This window comes from Manis pentadactyla, chromosome 11 (genome assembly GCF_030020395.1).
Source record: "Manis pentadactyla isolate mManPen7 chromosome 11, mManPen7.hap1, whole genome shotgun sequence".
Lineage (NCBI taxonomy): Eukaryota > Metazoa > Chordata > Mammalia > Pholidota > Manidae > Manis > Manis pentadactyla.
Genome location: NC_080029.1, coordinates 93709246 through 93731412, shown reverse-complemented (window position 1 = coordinate 93731412; position 22167 = coordinate 93709246). Strand labels below are relative to the sequence as shown.

The window sequence follows — 22167 nt, the reverse complement described above, 5'->3', positions numbered from 1 at the left end:
CTAAAGAAAAAGTTTGAAACTTTTTAGTTTGAAAAAATTGTACACACACAGGAAATTGCAAAGATAGCACAGAGAAGTCCCATGTACCCTTCACATAACTTCCCCGAATGGGTACATCTTATAATGATAGTACATCAAAACCAAGAAACTGACATTGGTACAATGTATGTATATAGTTCTATGTCATTTTTATAGTATGTATAGATTCATTTAACCACTATCAAAATTAAGATACAGAACTATTCTATCATCACAAAGATCTCCCTCAGGCTATCCTTTAGAGTCAAATTTATCCTTCCTTCCCCCATATTCCTAATCCCTGGCAACCACTAATTTGTTCTCCATCTCTGTGATTTTGTCATTTCAAGAATGTTATAAATATGGAATCATATAGTATGTGACCTTTTGAGATTTTTTTCCACTCAGCATAATACATAGTTATTGACTATATCAAGAGTTTGTTCCTTTTATTGCTGAATAGTATTCCATGACAGAAAGTACTAAAGTTTGCTTAAATATTCAACTACTATGGAACATTTTGGTGGTTTCTAATTTTTGGCTGCTATAAACACAGCTGCTATGAAAAACCAAGTACATTAGTTCCCATTTCTCTGGGATATATGCCAGGAGTAAGACTGCTGGGTTGTATCACAAGTAATGTATAGTTTTTTAAGAAACTGCCACACTATTTTCCGGAGTAGCCAAGCCATTTTCAATTATATTTTTAAGAACTTTATTGTGCCAAGGTACTGATGGAAGAGTATAAATCAATTAGAAAACATGAGAGCAGTTGCAAGGAAATCAGTAGGCAACATAGCATCTAAAGAGTATAATTACTGTAGGAATTTAGAGAAGATTCCTAGCTGTTAGGATCACAGAAAGCTTCAGGGAAAGTGTTTTATCTGAATTAAGCATTGAAGACTAAGTAAAACTTTAAGTAGAATACTGCATGTCAGATAAAGGAGACAGCAGGAGAAAAGGTACAGAGGCAAGAAAGCATGAGACATATATGCAGAGCCCACCAAAGTACTGTTTGGCTACAACATATGACACAAGGGAAAGAATGGTGCGAAAAAAGGTTGGGGAAAAAAAACCACGAAGTGCCCTTCAATGGCCAACAGGCAAATGAAAAGATGCTCCAATTCTCTGATCATCAGGGAAATGCAAATCAAAACCACACTGAGATATCACCTCACATTCGTTAGAATGGCCACTATCCAAAAGAAATAACAAGTGTTGGTGAGGATTTGGGCAAAAGGGAACCCTTGTGCACTGTTGGTGGGAATGTAAACTGGTGTAGCCACTATGGAAAGAAGTATGTAGGTTCTTCAAAAATCTAAAAATAGAAATACCATTCAACCCAGCAATTCCAGTTCTAGGAATTTACCAGAAAAAACCCTGATGTAAAAAGGTATATGTACCCCTGTTTACTGACGCATTATTTACAATAGCCAAGATATGGAAGCAACCAAAGTGTCCATCCATAAATGAATGGATAAAGAAGATGTGGTACATATATGCAATGGAATATTATTAAGTATAAAAAAGAAATCCTGCCATTTAAAACAACATGGATGGGCCTAGAGGGTATTCTGTTAAGTGAAATAAGCAAGGTGGAGAAAGACAAATACCACATGATTTCACTTATTTGTGGAATATAAAAACAAAACAAAGTGAACAAAATAGCAGTAGATTCAGACACTGAAAAGGGATTGGTGGTTACCATGGGGGAGAGGTTGGGTGGGTGGGCGTGGAGGGTGAGGGGGATAAAAGGGCAAAAAAATTCTTAATCGTAATATAAGTTGGTCATGGGGATAGTAGTACAGCATGGAGAATATAGCCAATGATTCTTTTAACATCTTCCTGTTTCAACATATAGTAACTGCACTAGTGGGGATGAGGATTTAGTAATATGGGTAACTGTTTGAACCACTGTGTTGGATACTTGAAGCCAATATAAGATTGTTTAGCAATGATAATTCAATTTTTAGAAAAAAAGTGGGGGAGGGAGGGAAGAGCCCTTCAGTCTCAAGTGGACTTTTGAATTTCAAATGAAAGTCTATCCACAAACACATAACTAAAGTAAGTATACCTGCTCTAATAGAAGCAGGAGTGGGAGTCTAGGGGGTCCTCTTTTTTTTTCTTGTACAGTCCTGGGGGCTTCGAAGAATAATGTTTAAAATACAATGCTGATGTTCAGCCATAAAAAGGAATGAAGTGTTGGTAAGTGCTGCAAAATGAATAAGCCATGAAAACATTATATATGCCAAGTGGAGGAAGCCAGTCATGAAAGGACAAATATTGTGTGTTTCCACTGACATGAAATTTCCAGGTTAGGCAAATCCATAGAGGCAGAAGGTAGATTAGTGGCTTCCAGGGGCTGGAAGGAAGAGAGAATGAAGAGTGACCTCTTACAGGGAATGTGCTTTCTTTCTGGGCTGATGAATGTTCTGGAATTTGTGGTAATGGATGCACAACACTGTGAATATACTAAAAACCACTGAATGTTACAACTTAAAAGGGTGAATTTTATGGAAATGAATTACGTCTCACTTTTTTAATGCAAAAAGAAAAATGCTGAGGATACTTTAGGGCACCATAAAGGAAACTGGGGATAAAATAATGAACAAACACTGGGTACTCAAGGGGATTATTATTTAGCAGAGGCAGTCAAATAAGTAGGCAATTACAGTACAGTAAAATAAATGCTATTATTGGGTTCTACAGATGATGGGAGAACTTAGGAGAAGCACTTAAATCTAGCCTTGGAAGAATGGGGGGAGGCTTCTGGAGATGATGACAGCTGAAAAAAGTCCAGCAGGAAGAGCAGTGTTTAGCCAGGTAGAAGTAGGGAAAGAGTAAGGAGGAAATACACTTCAAGTCATGTGTCAAAACTCAGAAGTGAAAAGCACTGTACATTACAGAAATTGCAAGCAGTTCTAAGCAGCTCAAAAGAGAATTAGGGGAAAGTGGTATGAAGTACTGCTAGAAAGATGAGCAAGGTCCAAATTATGAAGGATCTTGACAAAGGATATGGATAGATTCCACTGGCTATGGTCAAATCTTTAAAGGACTTTAAGCAATGTAGTGAGATCCAATTTATAATGTAGAAAAGTCAATCTGGCTTCAGTGGGATGAGTAGACCAGACTAAAGAGGGAGACCAGGTGGGAGAGAGGGAGAACAGGAGACTATTACTGTATTCCAGGAGACAGAGAATGTTGGTCTAAGCCAGGGGTGCACGAACTGTGGCCTATAAGCCAAATCTGGCCTGCTGCTTGTTTTCGTAGGGATGGTAAGCTAAGTATGGCTTTTACACTTTTAAATTGTTGGGGGAGGTGGAGGAATCAAAAAAGAACAATATTTCATGAATTATATGAAATTCAAATTTCAATGTCTATAAAGTTTTATAGGAAAACAGCCACACCCATTCATTTACATATTGTCTAAGTTGCTTTGGAGCTACAGTGATTGTAACAAAGACTGCAAGGCCTGCAAGCCCAAAGTATTTATTCTCTAACAAATGGATAAAGATGTGTTACACATGGATAAACACAAACACCATTTGCTCTAAAAAATTGGAATCTAAAAAATAAAACAGAGTAGAAACAGAGTTATAAACATGGAGAACAAACTGGTGATCGTCATGGTGGAGGGGGAAGGGAGTGGGCAAAATAGGTAAAGGAGATAAAAAGAGACAACCTTCCAATTCAGTCTACAGACTACAAATATAGAAAAGGATTATATAGGCAATATTGCTTTATTTTTATCACTGTAATTGTTTTTCAATCATCTTTCTTGAGAATGGAGACACTGATCCCAAAGGCTCATATATAAAGTCCTCAAATTTCAAAACCTCATATTTCAAAAGGAACAATATATTTTGCATAATATTTAAGAGAAAACCACAGCTTGCCTAAATAAAAGCCTTTTCTTAATCCAAGCATAATACATTTATTTCCCACCCTATTCTTTTGCCATGTAAAGATTTTTCAGATAGGTTCTTAGACCCCCTTTGCAGCATAGTGTTCCCTTGGCATCTCATGTTCTCTACTATTTCTGCCATTCTTTCCAGAAGGATTCTTACAAAAACATTAACATTCAGTGTTTAGTGTTAAAAGCAGGTTACCAATTTCTCTCATTTCCTATTAACACTAGTTTCATTGCATCTAAGTTATCTCACCTTCTGTATGCCTTTAAACAGAGGTGCCAAGGATTTGCTCAAAGATCTCACAGAGCCCAGCTGGTAGATCATTAAACACAGAAGGTTCTCTTCCCTCTACAGTAATTTTATTATATTACTCACTTTCAGAATCCAGATGTCTGCTACTAAATTATCTGTTCGTCTTTGTTGACACTGCAATATTACAGGCACCTGGTCCCTCTTCTCCCCATATATATATATACCATCCCCAAATTCTTATGTAGCTCCTAAAATGGTTTGAGAAAGAATTCTAACATCAGTGTTGTCCTTTTAAAGAAATCTGAATGTGTTTTCACCTACCATGACATTTCATTCCCTTGTATTCCTGCAAAATCTAAGAATGTAAAGCAATCACTTAATTTTAGCCTTGATCTTTTCTACTATTTGAGTCCGTTTATAAAGACTTCTTCCATTTGGTTCTGGTTTTTAATATTTGCTTCAATTTCTTCAACTCTGTTTTTCTTTCCTTTTGTGCTTTTCATTAATCATTTCTGCACTGTCTCTTTAGTTTCTTTAACTCCTTTGGCTTTAACCCCTCCTCTGAGAGCCTTCACTTCTATTAATACTTCTATCATCTCATCACCTTCAAGTGGAAGGTTGGCTTCCCTTCTGATTATTCCTTCTCATAGTTTTAATTTCCTTGTGTTCTAAGAGGAATTTGCTTCTTTTCCCACCTGTCAAGAAATTAATTGGAGTTACTACTATTTCATGATTGGAAAAAAAGGTGTTTTATTTTGCCATATATTCTCTGTGTTGAACTGGCAATGCTTTATGAATACTCTTTTTTTTTCTAAATACGTTCCAGACAGATAACAGTACATAAATTCTAAGAAGCATTCTTTATTCCTCATTTTACAAAGGGATTCCCATTTTCTGGCTTCACAGATCCCTTTTTGGTTACTTTCTGACTTTTCCCAAAATATCCTTATTTACAACATGCAAGAAAGATGTCAAATAATTATTTTTCTCTTTCAAATTTCTTTGGGGATGAGAGGCATGTGTAGGTAGGCAGACAGAGAGATAGGCAAATAGACATTCACAAACACAGACCCATCCCCTTGCCTAATTTACCTCTATGGTCAGATTCCAATCCAGATTCCAATATGCCCTTCAAAAAACCCATAAATGCTCAAAATGCCTTGTGTGGCTTCAGTATACTGGGAAGAGCCTCATATTCAATCCTTTCAAAATTAAAACTTTATTTTATCACATGCAGTTCTACTTCCAACAGAAATGTTACCTTGCTTCTTTTCTATCCCCATGGTTTCTCAGAAATGAGAAGTCCATGAGAACAGGAACTACGTCTCTCACTCGTCTTTGTGTGTCCATGATCTACCACATTACCTCACAACTATAAATACTCAATAAATGTCTATTGAATGATTCCCTAGACTTTCATGTTCCATTCTGTGCATACTACAAACTCTTCTACCTTAATTTGTACTTTATCCATATTTGTATAATTCTAATCATCCTTCAAGACTTCTTCCAAACTCCCTCATTTATTATCCCTTCTTAACAACTTGATTGCCTTAGGAAGTTACCTCTTTCTTCTGCAATACTCATTTCTGTGGAATTTGGAGTCCATCAATAATAGGTCAATTATCCATGATCCCTTTGGCCTTTTCCATGTTAATCTCTTAAAATGTGTTAACTGTTCTGAGACTTCTTCTTTTTTCCTCTCTTCTGAGGCATGTGTTTTTTTTTAAATTAAGGTATTATTGATATACACTTTCATGATGGTTTCACATGAAAAAACAATGTGGTTACTAGTCACACATATTATCATGTCCCCCTCATACCCCATTGCAGTCACTGCCCATCAGTATAGTAAGATGAGGCATGTGTTCTTATCTCTTCTTTTCAATAAGAATCATCTTCTGGTATTTTCCTAAAGCACTGCTTTCTCATCCCCAGCTGCTTCATCTATTTCCCTCTAATATTTCTTCACCCAATACCTAAAACTTAATCTTTATATTTTTACCACCCCTTTTTAAAGCTCTTCTAATGCTTCCCATCCCACAGGGCTACTGCGAATTAATTTTGGCAACTATTCCCAGCTCAGTTGCTCTGCTTCTCTTTTCATTCTGGGAACTTGAAAATAGCTCAGCTGTGCATGCTTCACTTTCATTACGACCTGTTCTAGGGCAATCAGCACAACCGTGACCACTGATCCCAAAGGTTATATACAACTGGCTTTTTACAGATGTCACTTCTGGCTCATTTTTCTCCACACTAGAAACATTTTTCCTGGTTATATTTCATACTCAGATGATTCTAGAGACAACCCTATCCTCTGTAACATAACTGACAAATCTGGCTGGTGCTCAGAATCACCTGGGGAGATTTAACAAGCACATATTCTTGCATTCACCACACCACTCCAATGTGATTCAGTAGTCCAGGGATGGGTCCAGGAATCTTTTTTTTAAAAAGTTCAAGTGATTCTGTTTCTAGGTATTACCCTGATTCGACAAGATATATGCACACCTATGTTTATTGCCACATTACTTACAATAGCCAAGATATGAAAGCAACTAAAGTATCCATCAATAGATGAATAAAGATGTGGTACATATACACAATGGAATATTATTCAGCCATTAAAAAAAGAAACCCTGCCATTTGTGACAACATGGATGGACCTAGATGGTATCATGCTAAGTAAATAAGCTAGGCACAGAAAGACAAATATTATATGACTTCATTTATTTGTGGAATCTAAGAACAAAGCAAAACAGAATGAACAAAACAACAGAACAAAACAGACTCATGACATTAAGGAATAACTGGTGGTTACAATGGGGGAGAGATTGGGATGAGTAGGTGGGGAGAATGAGGGAGATAAAGGGGCACGAAAATTCTCAATCATAATATAAGATGGTCATGAGGATGGATGGTAGTACAGCATGAAGAATACAGCCAATGATTCTGGAACATCTTCTGTGTTGACAGACAGTAACTGCACTAGTGGGGGTAAGGATTTAATAGTATAGGTAACTGTTCAACCACTGTGTTATATATTTGAAACCAACACAAGATTGTATATCAATGATACTTCAATTTAAAAAAGACAGTATATCAACTATACTCAATAAAAAAAAAGGAAAAAACAGTTCAAGTGATTCTGTAAGTAGCCAGGTTTAATGATTGCTCATCTACAATATGCCTTTGTTTAGCACCCATGTAGGGAAAATGAAAGTTCTTATGGCCAGGATCCTCCCTTGACCTTAAACTACCTGATGAGTACTTTGCCTACTGCTATGCTAATACTTACACACCCACTGGCAATGAGCCATTACTGTGGGTGTTACTATATAAAGAGCTCTGCCCAGAGGCAGAGAGGGAGCCAGGACTGCAAATGCCCCAAAGGCAAACATGATTCCAGCTATGGACCTCCCACAGTGAGAATAAAGCTTGGCATAAGCCCTTTTATCCCTAACATTCAGTTGTTGTTACTCCTTCTCACCAAACCCAGAGTGAACTTGCCCAAGGGTAATCCCTCTCAGGCAAGACAGTGTGCAACAGCTGGTTAAAATGGAGTACAGTTAATAATAATTAGGGATATTACATGCTTCTTTTGTGCCAGATCTTGCCTTAAGTATTTTACATATACTATTGTATTAAATCCTCACAACTACCCTATGAGGTAGACTCTCCATTTCACAGATGAGGAAACTGTGACCTATATATAACAAATGCTTACAGTACATTCTGGATATTCTCCCAAGCAGTCCCAGACCAGAGTCTGTGCTCAAGAACACCATGCATATACTAGATCAGATAGGTGATTAACGTTTTTTCTTGCCACTCCTACATTGCCTATATGATATTCAGTCAACATTACAAACACACCTGCAACTTTAAATTGACTGGACAAAGAATTAGTCTCTCTTGAAGCAAATGTTTAGGCAGTACCTACTTACATTTTTAAAGAGAATAAGCAAGGTCTTTGGTCTTGGTGTAATGAATCATCACAGTGTTTTTTATTTACTAATTTATTTTTATTTAATCAGTCATTTATAAACCATTTACTGAGTATAACTCTGGGAAAAAAATAAGCTACCAGCCCAGGGAAAATTACCTTTAAAGCTGAAATCAGTTAAAGGGAGAAATAATGTGGAAGAAACCAATTTAGTGCTTATAAGAAGTCGTTAAGAGGAGGGGCGGAAGATGGCGGCGTGAGTAGAGCAGCGGAAATCTCCTCCCAAAACAACATATATCTATGAAAATATAACAAAGACAACCCTTCCTAGAATAAAGACCAGAGGACACAGGACAATATCCAGACCACATCCGCACCTGAGAGAACCCAGCGCATCGCGAAGGGGGTAAGATACAAGCCCCGGCCCCGCGGAAGCCGAGCGCCCCTCCCCCCAGCTCCCAGCAGGAGAAGAGCAGGCAGAGCGGGAGGGACACGGAGCACAGGACTGCCGAACACCCAGCCCCAGCCATCCGGGCCAGAGTGCAGGGCCCTCGATACTGGGAAAACAGGGCAGCAAAAACAGTGAGCGGGCACTGGAGGCCGGGTGTCGGAGGACATAAGAAAAGTACGCGACCATTTTATTTTTTGCTTTTTTGCTGTTTTGTTTTGGCGAGCGCTTTTTGGAAGTCTTAAAGGGATAGGGACCCCAATACTAGGGAAACAGGGCAGAAAGACCGGTGAGCAGAGGCCTGAGGCTGGCACCGGAGAATAAAGAAAAACGAACGACCACCTTTTTTTTTTTTTTTAATTGAAAAACTTTTTTTTTTTTGGTGGTCGTTCTTTTGTTTTGTTTTGGCGGGTGCTTTTTGGAAGTCTTAAAGGGGCAGGGCGGGTCACTTAATCCAGAGGTAGGGAATCCGGGGATCTCTGGGCACCATAACCCCTGGGCTGCAGGGAGCAGGGAGGCCCCTTACGGAGATAAATAGCCTCCCAGCAGCTCCTGCTCCAATGCGACTCCACCATTTTGGAGTAGCTGCCCGAGCCAGGCCACGCCCACAGCAACAGCGGAGATTAACTCCATAGCAACCGGGCAGAGAGCAGAAACCCTGTCTGCGCGCAGCTGCGCAGCACAAGCCACTAGAGGTCGCTGTTCTCCCAGGAGAGGAGGGCCACAAACCAACAAGAAAGGAAGTCCTTCCAGCCGTCACTCGTCCCAGTTCTGCAGACTATTCCTATCACCATGAAAAGGCAGAGCTACAGGCAGAGAAAGATCACAGAGACAACACCAGAGAAGGGGACAGACCTAACCAGTCTTCCTGAAAAAGAATGCAAAATAAGAATCATAAACATGCTGACAGAGATGCAGAGAAATACGCAAGAGAAATGGGATGAAGTACGGAAGGAGATCACAGATGCCAGAAAGGAGATCGCAGAAATGAAACAAACTCTGGAAGGGTTTATAAGCAGAATGGATAGAATGCAAGAGGCCATTGATGGAATTGAAATCAGAGAACAGGAACGCATAGAAGCTGACATAGAGAGAGACAAAAGGATCTCCAGGAATGAAACAATATTAAGAGAACTGTGTGACCAATCCAAAAGGAACAATATCCGTATTATAGGGGTCCCAGAAGAAGAAGAGAGAGGAAAAGAGATGGAAAGTATCTTAGAAGAAATAATTGCTGAAAACTTCCCCACACTGGGGGAGGAAGTAATCGAACAGACCACGGAAATACACAGAACCCCCAACAGAAAGGATCCAAGAAGGACAACACCAAGACACATAATAATTAAAATGGCAAAGATCAAGGACAAGGAAAGAGTGTTAAAGGCAGCTAGAGAGAAAAAGGTCACCTATAAAGGGAAACCCATCAGGCTAACGTCAGATTTCTCAATAGAAACCCTACAGGCCAGAAGAGAATGGCATGATATATTTAATACAATGAAACAGAAGGGCCTTGAACCAAGGATACTGTATCCAGCACGACTATCATTCAAATATGATGGTGGGATTAAACAATTCCCAGACAAACAAAAGCTGAGGGAATTTGCTTTCCACAAACCACCTCTACAGAACATCTTACAGGGACTGCTCTAGATGGGAGCACTCCTAGAAAGAGCACAGCACAAAACACCCAACATATGAAGAATCGAGGAGGAGGAACAAGGGAGAGAAGAAAAGAATCTCCAGACAGTGTATATAAAAGCTCAATAAGTGAGCTAAGTTAGGCAGTAAGATACTAAAGAGGCTAACCTTGAACCTTTGGTAACCACGAATTTAAAGCCTGCAATGGCAATAAGTACATATCTTTCAATAGTCACCCTAAATGTTAATGGGTTGAATGCACCAATCAAAAGACACAGAGTAACAGAATGGATAAAAAAGCAAGACCCATCTATATGCTGCTTACAAGAAACTCACCTCAAACCCAAAGACATGTACAGACTAAAAGTCAAGGGATGGAAAAACATATTTCAAGCAAACAACAGTGAGAAGAAAGCAGGGGTTGCAGTACTAATATCAGACAAAATAGACTTCAAAACAAAGAAAGTAACAAGAGATAAAGAAGGACACTACATAATGATAAAGGGCTCAGTCCAACAAGAGGATATAACCATTCTAAATATATATGCACCCAACACAGGAGCACCAGCATATGTGAAACAAATACTAACAGAACTAAAGGGGGATATAGACTGCAATGCATTCATTCTAGGAGACTTCAACACACCACTCACCCCAAAGGATAGATCCACTGGGCAGAAAATAAGTAAGGACACGGAAGCACTGAACAACACAGTAGAGCAGATGGACCTAATAGACATCTATACAACTCTACATCCAAAAGCAGCGGGATATACATTCTTCTCAAGTGCACATGGAACATTCTCCAGAATAGACCACATACTAGGCCACAAAAAGAGCCTCAGAAAATTCCAAAAGATTGAAATTCTACCAACCAACTTTTCAGACCACAAAGGCATAAAACTAGAAATAAACTGTACAAAGAAAGCAAAGAGGCTCACAAACAAATGGAGGCTTAACAACACGCTCCTAAATAATCAATGGATCAATGACCAAATCAAAATGGAGATCCAGCAATATATGGAAACAAATGACAACAACAACACTAAGCCCCAACTTCTGTGGGACGCAGCAAAAGCAGTTTTAAGAGGAAAGCATATAGCACTCCAAGCATATTTAAAAAAGGAAGAGCAATCCCAAATGAACGGTCTAATGTCACAACTATCAAAATTGGAAAAAGAAGAACAAATGAGGCCTAAGGTCAGCAGAAGGAGGGACATAATAAAGATCAGAGAAGAAATAAATAAAATTGAGAAGAATAAAACAATAGCAAAAATCAATGAAACCAAGAGCTGGTTCTTCGATAAAATAAACAAAATAGATAAGCCTCTAGCCAGACTTATTAAGAAGAAAAGAGAGTCAACACAAATCAACAGTATCAGAAACAAGAAAGGAAAAATCACGACGGACCCCACGGAAATGCAAAGAATTATTGGAGACTACTATGAAAACCTATATGCTAACAAGCTGGGAAACCTAGGAGAAATGGACAACTTCCTAGAAAAATATAACCTTCCAAGATTGACCCAGGAAGAAACAGAAAATCTAAACAGACCAATTACCAGCAACGAAATTGAAGCGGTAATCAAAAAACTACCAAAGAACAAAACCCCCGGGCCAGATGGATTTACCTCGGAATTTTATCAGACATACAGAGAAGACATAATACCCATTCTTCTTAAAGTTTTCCAAAAAATAGAGGAGGAGGGGATACTCCCAAACTCATTCTATGAAGCTAACATCACCCTAATACCAAAACCAGGCAAAGACCCCACCAAAAAAGAAAACTACAGACCAATATCCCTGATGAACGTAGATGCAAAAATACTCAACAAAATATTAGCAAACCGAATTCAAAAATACATCAAAAGGATCATACACCATGACCAAGTGGGATTCATCCCAGGGATGCAAGGATGGTACAACATTCGAAAGTCCATCAACATCATCCACCACATCAACAAAAAGAAAGACAAAAACCACATGATCATCTCCATAGATGCTGAAAAAGCATTTGACAAAGTTCAACATCCATTCATGTTAAAAACTCTCAGCAAAATGGGAATAGAGGACAAGTACCTCAACATAATAAAGGCCATCTATGATAAACCCACAGCCAACATTATATTGAACAGCGAGAAGCTGAAAGCATTTCCTCTGAGATCGGGAACTAGACAGGGATGCCCACTCTCTCCACTGTTATTTAACATAGTACTGGAGGTCCTAGCCACGGCAATCAGACAAAATAAAGAAATACAAGGAATCCAGATTGGTAAAGAAGAAGTTAAACTGTCACTATTTGCAGATGACATGATACTGTACATAAAAAACCCTAAAGACTCCACCCCAAAACTACTAGAACTGATATCGGAATACAGCAAAGTTGCAGGATACAAAATCAACACACAGAAATCTGTGGCTTTCCTATATACTAACAACGAACCAACAGAAAGAGAAATCAGGAAAACAACTCCATTCACAATTGCATCAAAAAAAATAAAATACCTAGGAATAAACCTAACCAAAGAAGTGAAAGATTTATACTCTGAAAACTACAAGTCACTCTTAAGAGAAATTAAAGGGGACATTAACAGATGGAAACTCATCCCATGCTCGTGGCTAGGAAGAATTAATATCATTAAAATGGCCATCCTGCCCAAAGCAATATACAGATTTGATGCAATCCCTATGAAACTACCAGCAACATTCTTCAATGAACTGGAACAAATAATTCAAAAATTCATATGGAAACACCAAAGACCCCGAATAGCCAAAGCAATCCTGAGAAAGAAGAATAAAGTAGGGGGGATCTCACTCCCCAACTTCAAGCTCTACTATAAAGCCATAGTAATCAAGACAATTTGGTAGTGGCACAAGAGCAGAGCCACAGACCAATGGAACAGACTAGAGAATCCAGACATTAACCCAGACATATATGGTCAATTAATATTTGATAAAGGAGCCATGGACATACAATGGCGAAATGACAGTCTCTTCAACAGGTGGTGCTGGCAAAACTGGACAGCTACATGTAGGAGAATGAAACTGGACCATTGTCTAACCCCATATACAAAAGTAAACTCAAAATGGATCAAAGACCTGAATGTAAGCCATGAAACCATTAAACTCTTGGAAGAAAACATAGGCGAAAACCTGTTAGACATAAACATGAGTGACCTCTTCTTGAACATATCTCCCCGGGCAAGGAAAACAACAGCAAAAATGAGTAAGTGGGACTATATTAAGCTGAAAAGCTTCTGTACAGCAAAAGACACCATCAGTAGAACAAAAAGGAACCCTACAGTATGGGAGAATATATTTGAAAATGACACATCCGATAAAGGCTTGACGTCCAGAATATATAAAGAGCTCACACGCCTCAACAAAGAAAAAACAAATAACCCAATTAAAAAATGGGCAGAGGAACTGAACAGACAGTTCTCCAAAAAAGAAATACAGATGGCCAACAGACACATGAAAAGATGCTCCACATTGCTTGTCATCAGAGAAATGCAAATTAAAACTACAATGAGGTATCACCTCACACCAATAAGGATGGCTGCCATCCAAAAGACAAACAACAACAAATGTTGGCGAGGCTGTGGAGAAAGGGGAACCCTCCTACACTGCTGGTGGGAATGTAAGTTAGTTCAACCATTGTGGAAAGCAGTATGGAGGTACATCAAAATGCTCAAAACAGACTTACCATTTGACCCAGGAATTCCACTCCTAGGAATTTACCCTAAGAACACAGCAATCAAGTTTGAGAAAGACAGATGCACCCCTATGTTTATCGCAGTACTATTTACAATAGCCAAGAATTGGAAGCAACCTAAATGTCCATCGATAGATGAATGGATAAAGAAGATGTGGTACATATACACAATGGAATACTACTCAGCCATAAGAAAAGGGCAAATCCAATCATTTGCAGCAACATGGATGGAGCTGGAGGGTATTATGCTCAGTGAAACAAGCCAAGCGGAGAAAGAGAAATACCAAATGATTTCACTTATCTGTGGAATATAAGAACAAAGGAAAAACTGAAGGAACAAAACAGCACCAGAATCACAGAACTCAAGAATGGACTAACAGGTACCAAAGGGAAAGGGACTGGGGAGGATGGGTGGGTAGGGAGGGATAAGGGGGGGGAGAAGTAGGGGGGTATTAAGATTAACATGCATGGGGGGGTAGGAGAAAAGGGAGGGCTGTACAACACAGAGAAGGCAAGTAGTGATTCTACAACATTTTGCTATGCTGATGGACAGTGACTGTAAAGGGGTTTATAGGGGAGAGCCTAGTAAACATAATATTCGTCATGTAAGTGTAGATTAGTGATACCAAAAAAAAAAAAAAAAAAAAAAAAGGGCAGTTCCTGTGTGGTAACCTCCAATGAGTTCTACACAAGGGTATAAAGGGCATATAAAAGTGTAGGCAAAGGGTCTGTTTGCGTCTATAAAGAAGATCAAAGCCTAATTGGGCTACCCCGAAAATGAACTAAGATACGATATGAAAGAGAACTTCCAACATCTGCACTCTCTGGAAGACTCATGCCAGAAGATGATCATCAAAAAACCCCAACAATGATCCACGCACTGCTACAGCTGTAGATGCACTCATCCCACCAGATTCTGGACTTGCCATGGGAATGAGGAAGGAGATATCTAAGCTGGCCTGTGCATACAGTAAAACAACAAATTTGACTGGATCTATACTGTTGGAACTCAACCAAGAATTTGGAGAAGTGCAAATTGTAGCGCTCCAAAGTCTTACAACTACAGACTATTTACTGTTAAAAGAACATATGGCATGTGAACAGTCCCCAGGAATGGGTTGTTTTAATTTGTCTGATTTCTCTCATACTGTTCAAGTTCAGTTGGACAATATCCACCATATCATAGATAAGTTTTCACAAATGCCTAAGGTGCCTAACTGGTTTTCTTGGTTTCACTGGAGATGGCTGGTAATTACAGATATGCTTTGGTTATGTAACTATACTCCTATTATGTTAATGTGTGTGCGCAATTTAAGTAGTAGCTTAAAACCTATACATGCTGAAGTTACTCTACAAGAAGATATGTCAAAGAAATAATCAATCTTCCCATGTTTTCTTCCGCCTGCTACTTCTATAGCTTTTCTTCTTCCTTCCTAATTACAACCCTTAAATAGAATTCGTGCCTCATATCAAATTTACCGAGTATCATAATTCTTCCAAGTGGTAAAGATACCTCAAGACAAATGCTGGGCATAGAAGCCACAGGGCATAAATATGCAAAGAAGTAAAAAGCTAACCTTTTCAAACAATAAGGCTTCCCTCTCACTTATCAACTTCACATTTCCCTGTATGGCCCCGGAAGATGACTGGTTAGCCAGAGACGGGTAAGATTCCTCAAGGGAGGAACAACCTAAGACAGGCACAGTCGCAGGGGGGCCATCAGGTGAGAAATTGGGGATCAACAGAGGTGAGGCTTAGAACCTCACCCCCCCTGTTCTGAGAGAAATCTTCTGCATACGTGGATGTTTTATTGCCCTGGTCTAGCTTGGATTAACACATAGTCTACAGGCACACACCTGATCATCTACATTTGCTCTCTTACAACACTAAACTATGTTTTCTACCTTTATCTTGTATCTACCTACCACTTCAGCATTTTATTAAAAATCATAATAATAAAGAGAGAAATGTGGTATCCACATATAAATCAAGTATAAAAACCAAATGAGTATTCATATTTGAACTGACTGTTTAGAGTTCATAATGCATGAGCAAAACCGAAAGTTTCTGTGATGACTGCCCTTGTACTGTTCACTATGTAACTTATTCATTATGTAAGAATTTGTTCTACATGTAAGAACTTGTTTGTTATGCCTCAGAAGATTGGAGACTGACGAAAATTAGGCTTGGGGTGGATTAATGATTGTGCATTGAGCATTGACTCCCCTATACAGAATTTTATTGTCGTTAACAACCATTTGATCAATAAATATGAGAGATGCCCTCACAAAAAAAAAAAAAAAAAAAAAAAAGAATAAAAGAAATGGAAAAAAAAAAAAAAGAAGTCGCTCACTTCGTCAGATTAAACATGGCAGCGTGAGAGGTGAGACAGAGGCGTCCTCCTAAAACCGCATATAATACGAAAATATAATTAACACAACTAACCCTGAGAGAGCAACAGGAAAGAGGACTGTGCCAGACCATATACACCTGGAGAAAAAAGCAGACCTCACAGAACAGGGTAACGTACAAAAGCTGTGGCCTGGCGGGACCTAGCCCTTCCACGACCCCAGCTCATTGGCGGAAGAGAAACTGAGCGGAGGAAGTGGAAGCCTGGGACTGCTGAATACCTAGCTCTGGAGATCTGCTCTGGGAGCACAAACCTACATTTCATCATGCTTTCATCATACTCTCATAATTACGGAGTTGCAAAGCGGGGACAGGCAGAGTTCCTGGGGAGACCGAGATTCCAGCTGCTTGTGGAAAGCAGGGATCTATATCCAGCTGCTCTGGAACAAAAGCTTATATCTGTGTGCTCGGCCCACTGGTTCAGGCAGTGGAGGCAGGCATAGCAGCCGGGAAGCAGGAAACAGCTCTTTCCTCCACCCAGGCACCAATACCACTCCCCTGTGACCCCCAACATTGCTTCATGGGCTGAGCAGCTCCAGAAAGTAGAGCATCTGGACACTAGAGGGCGCCATATACAAATAAGAAATGCCAAAGGAATCTGGTCTAGAGTAAAATTATTAATACAACTCCCGAGAAAAATTTAAATAAGATGGACCTCGTAACTCTTCCTGAAAGGGAGTTCAAAATAAAAAACATTAACATGCTCCTGGAGGTACGGAAAGATATTCAAGAACTCAGGAATGAATTCCAGTCAGAGATCCAATCATTGAAGAGCACAATGGAGGGTATAAAAAGCAGATTGGATGCAGTGGAGGAGACAATAAATAAAATATAAACCAGAGAAGAGGACTACAAAGAAGCTGAGGCACAGAGAGAAAAAAGGATCTCTAAGAATGAAAGAATATTGAGAGAAATCGGTGACTGCTCCAAACGGAACAACATTTGCATTATAGGGACACCAGAAGAAGAGAGAGAGAAAGGGATAGAAAGTTTCTTTGAGGAGGCAATTGCTGAAAACCTCCCCAGTCTGGAGAAGGAGATAGTCTCTCAGGCCATGGAGATCCACAGATCTCCCAAAACAAGGGACCCAAGCAAGACAACATCAAGACATATGGTAATTTAAATGGCAAAGATCAAGGATAAGGACAGACTATTAAAAGCAGCCAGAGAGAGAAATAAGATCACATACAAAGGAAAGGCCATCAGGCTAACATCGGACTTCTCAGCAGAAACCTTACAGGCCAGAAAAGAGTGGCATGATGTATTTAATGCAATGAAGCAGAAGGGCCTCGAAACAAGATTATGTTATACAGCAAGATTATCATTTAAATTTGAAGGAGGGATTAAACAATTTTCAGATAAGCAAAAGCTGAGATAATTTACCTCCCACAAACCATCTTTATAGTCTATTTTGGAGAGACTTTTATATATGCAAGTGTTCCTAAAGTTTAATAGCTGTCACCAGAGGAAATAAAACCACAGTAAAGAAAGTAAAAGAGCTAATTACTAAGCAAATCCAAAATTAAATTAACTATCTCCAAGTCAATCAAGGGATAGACAAAAAGTACAGCAAATGATACCTAATATATAAAGAATGGAGGAGGAAGAAAAAAGAGGAGAAAAAGAAAAGAACCTTTAGATTGTGTTTGTAATAGCATATTAAGTGAATTAAGTTAGACTCTTAAATAGTAAGGAAGTTAACTTTGAACCTTTGGTAATCACAAATCTAAAGTCTGAGATGGCAATAAGTGCATAACTATCGATAATCACCCTAAATGTAAATGGACTGAATGCACCAATCAAAAGACACAGTCACTGAATGGATAAAAAAACAAAACCCATCTATATGCTGCCTACAAGAGACTCACTTTAAACCCAAAGACATACACAGACTAAAAGTAAAGGAATGGAAAAAGATATTTCATGCAACTAACACAGGCAGAAAAAAGCAGGAGCTGCAGTAATTGTATCAGACATAATAGACTACAAAACAAAGAAAGTGACGAGAGACAAAGAAGGACATTACATAATGATAAAGGGGTCAATCCAACAAGAAGATATAACCATTATAAATATATATGTTCCCATTACAGGAGCACCTACATATGTGAAACAAATACTAACAATTAAAAGGGGAAATAGAATGCAATGCATTCATTCTAGGAGACTTCAACACTCCACTCACTCTGAAGGACAGATCAGCCAGACAGAAGATAAGTAAGGAGACAGAGGCACTTAACAACACAATAGAACAGATGGACCTAACAGACATCTATACAACTCTACACCCAAAAGCAACAGAATACACATTCTTCTCAAGTGCACATGGAAGATTTTCACGAATAGATCATGTACTAGGCCATAAAAAGAGCCTCAGTAAATTCAAAAAGATTGAAACTGTACCAACCAGTTTCTCAGATTACAAAGGTATGAAACTAGAAATAAATGATGCAAAGAAAATGAAAAATCCCACAAACACATGGAGGCTTCACAACACGCTCCTAAATAACCAATGGATCAATGACCAAATAAAACCAGAGATCAAGCAATATATGGAGATAAATGACAACAATAATTCAATACTGCAAAATCTGTGCAACACATCCAAGGCTGTGCTAAAAGGAAAGTATATTGCAATACAGGCCTACCTCAAGAAAGAAGAACAATCCCATATAAGAAATCTAAACTCACAATTAATGAAACTAGAAAAAGAACAACAAATGAGGCCTAAAGTCAGTAGAAGGAGGGACATAATAAAGATTGGAGCAGAAATAAATAAAATTGAGAAGAATAAAATAGAATGAATCAATGAAAGTAAGACCTGGTTCATCAAGAAAATAAACAAAATAGATAAACCCTAGCGAGACCCTACTCACATAAACAGAATCAGAAATGAGAAAGGAAAAATCACTACGGACAGCACACAAATACAAAGAATTATTTGAGAATACTATGAAAAATTATATGCTAACAAACTGGATAACCTAGAAGAAATGAACAACTTTGTAGAAAAATACAACCTTCCAAAGCTGACCAAGGAAGAAACAGAAAATCTTAACACACAAATTACCAGCAATGAAATTGAACTGGAAATCAAAAACCTACCAAAGAACAAAACTCCTGGACCGGATCGCTTCACTGCTGAATTTTATCAAACATTTAGTGAAGACCTAATACCTATTCTCCTTAAAGTTTTCCAAAAAATAGAAGAGGAGGGACTACTTCTAAACTCATTCTATGAGGCTGGCATCACTCTAATACCAAAACCAGGCAAAGACACACAAAAAAAGAAAATTACAGACCAATATGCTTGATGAACATAGATGCAAAAATACTCAACAAATATTAGCAAACCGAATTTAAAAAAACATCAAAAAGATCATCCATCATAATCAAGTAGGATTAGTCCAGGGATGCAAGGTTGGTACAACATTTGAAAATCCATCAACATTATCCACCACATCAAAGAAAAGAAGGACAAAATCCACATGATCATCTCCATAGATGCTGAAAAAGCATTTGACAAAATTCAACATTCATTCACGATAAAAACTCTCAACAAAATGGGTATAGAGGGCAAGTACCTCAACATAGTAAAGGCCATATATGACAAACCCACAGCCAACATTATACTTAACAGCAAGAAGGTGAAAGCTCTTCCTTTAAGATTGGAAACAAGACAAGGATGCTCACTTTCCCCACTTCTATTCAACATAGTACTGGAGGTCCTAGCCACCGCAATGAGACAACACAAAGAAATAAAAGGCATCCAGATTGGCAAGGAAGAAGTTAAACTGTCCCTGTTTGCAGATGACATGATATTGTACATAAAAAACCCTAAAGAATCCACTCCAAAACTACTAGATCTAATATCTGAATTCAGCAAAGTTGTGGGATACAAAATTAATACACAGAAATCTGTGGCATTCCTATACACTAATGATGAACTAGCAGAGAGAGAAATCAGGAAAACAATTCCATTCACAATTGCATCAAAAAGAATAAAATATATAAGCAAGGAAGTGAGAGACCTATACTCTGAAAACTACAAGATACTCAAAAGAAATTAAAGAAGATACCAATAAATTGAAACACATGCCGTGCTTATGGATAGGTAGAAATTAATACTGTCAAAATGGCCATCCTGCCTAAAGCAATCTATAGATTCAATGCAATTCCTATCAAAATAACAACAGCATTCTTCAACAAACTAGAGAAAATCATTCTAAAATTCATATGGAACCACAAAAACCCTGAATAACCAAAGCAATTCTGAGAAGGAAGAATAAAGTTGGGGGCATTATGCTCCCCAGCTTCAAGCTCTACTACAAAGCCACAATAATCAAGACAATTTGGTACTGGCACAAGAACAGACCCATAGACCCATGGAACAGACTAGAGAGTGCTGATATAAACCCAAGCATATATGGTCAATTAATATATGATAAAGGAGCCAAGGATATACAATGGGGAAATGACAGCCTCTTCAACAGCTGGTCTTGGCAAAACTGGACAGCTACATACAAGAGAATGAAACTGGATTATTGTTTAACCCCATACATCCAAGTAAACTCGAAATGGATCAAAGACTTGAATGTAAGTCATGAAACCATAAAACTCTTAGAAGACAACATAGGCAAACATCTTCTGAATATAAGCATGAGCAACTTCTTCCTGAATGAATCTCCTTGAGCAAGGGAAACAAAAGCAAAAATGAACTCATGGAACTACATCAAACTAAAAAGTTTCTGTACAGCAAAGGACACCATCAACAGAACAAAAAGGCATCCTACAGTACGGGAGAATATATTTGTAAATGACATATCCGACAGGGGGGTTAACATCCAAAATATATAAAGAACTCACATGCCTCAACACCCAAAAAGCAAATAACCTGATTAAAAAATGGGCAGAGGATATGAAGAGACAGTTCTCCAAAGAAGAAATTCAGATGGCCAACAGACACATGAAAAGATGCTCCACATCACTAATCATCAGAGAAATGCAAATTAAAACCACAATGAGATATCACCTCACACCAGTAAGGATGGCCAGCATCCAAAAGACTAAGAACAACAAATGCTGGCAAGTATGGAGAGAAAGGGGAACCCTCCTACACTGCTGGTGAGAATGTAAGCTAGTTCAACCATTGTGGAAAGCAATATAGAGGTTCCTCAAAAAACTAAAAATAGAAATACCATTTGACCCAGGAATCCCACTCCTTGGAATTTACACAAATACAACTTCTCAGATTCAAAAAGACATATGCACCCCTATGTTTATCGCAGCACTTTTTACAATAGCCAAGATATGGAAGCAACCTAAGTGCCCATCAGTAGACGAATAGATAAAGACATGGTACATATACACAATGGAATACTATTCAGCCATAAGAAAGAAACAAATTCTACCATTTGCAACAACATGTATGGAGCTGGAGGACATTATGCTCAGTGAAATAAGCCAGGCGGAAAAAGACAAATGCCAAATGATTTCCCTCATTTGTGAACTATAACAATGAAGCAAAACTGAAGGAACAAAATAGCAGCTGACTCAGAGACTACAAGAATGAACTAGTGGTTACCAAAGGGGAGGGGCATGGGAGGGAGGTTGGGGAGGGAGGGAGAAGGGGATTGAGGGGTATTATGTTTAGTACACATGGTGTAGGGGATCACGGGGAGAACAGTGTAGCACAGAGAAGGCACACAGTGGATCTGTGACATCTTACTACACTGATGGACAGTGACTGCATTGGGGTATGGGTGGGGACTTGATAATATGGGTAAATGTAGTAACCACATTGTTTTTTCATGTAAAACCTTCATAAGAG

General features: G+C 38.6%; 1 protein-coding gene across 2 annotated transcripts in view; it reads right to left on the bottom strand.

The window, feature by feature from the left end:
• Nucleotides 1-22167, bottom strand: part of GOLM2 (golgi membrane protein 2) — a 163058-nt gene that overhangs the window by 101474 nt on the left and 39417 nt on the right. The gene's annotated exons all lie outside the window — the stretch shown is intronic.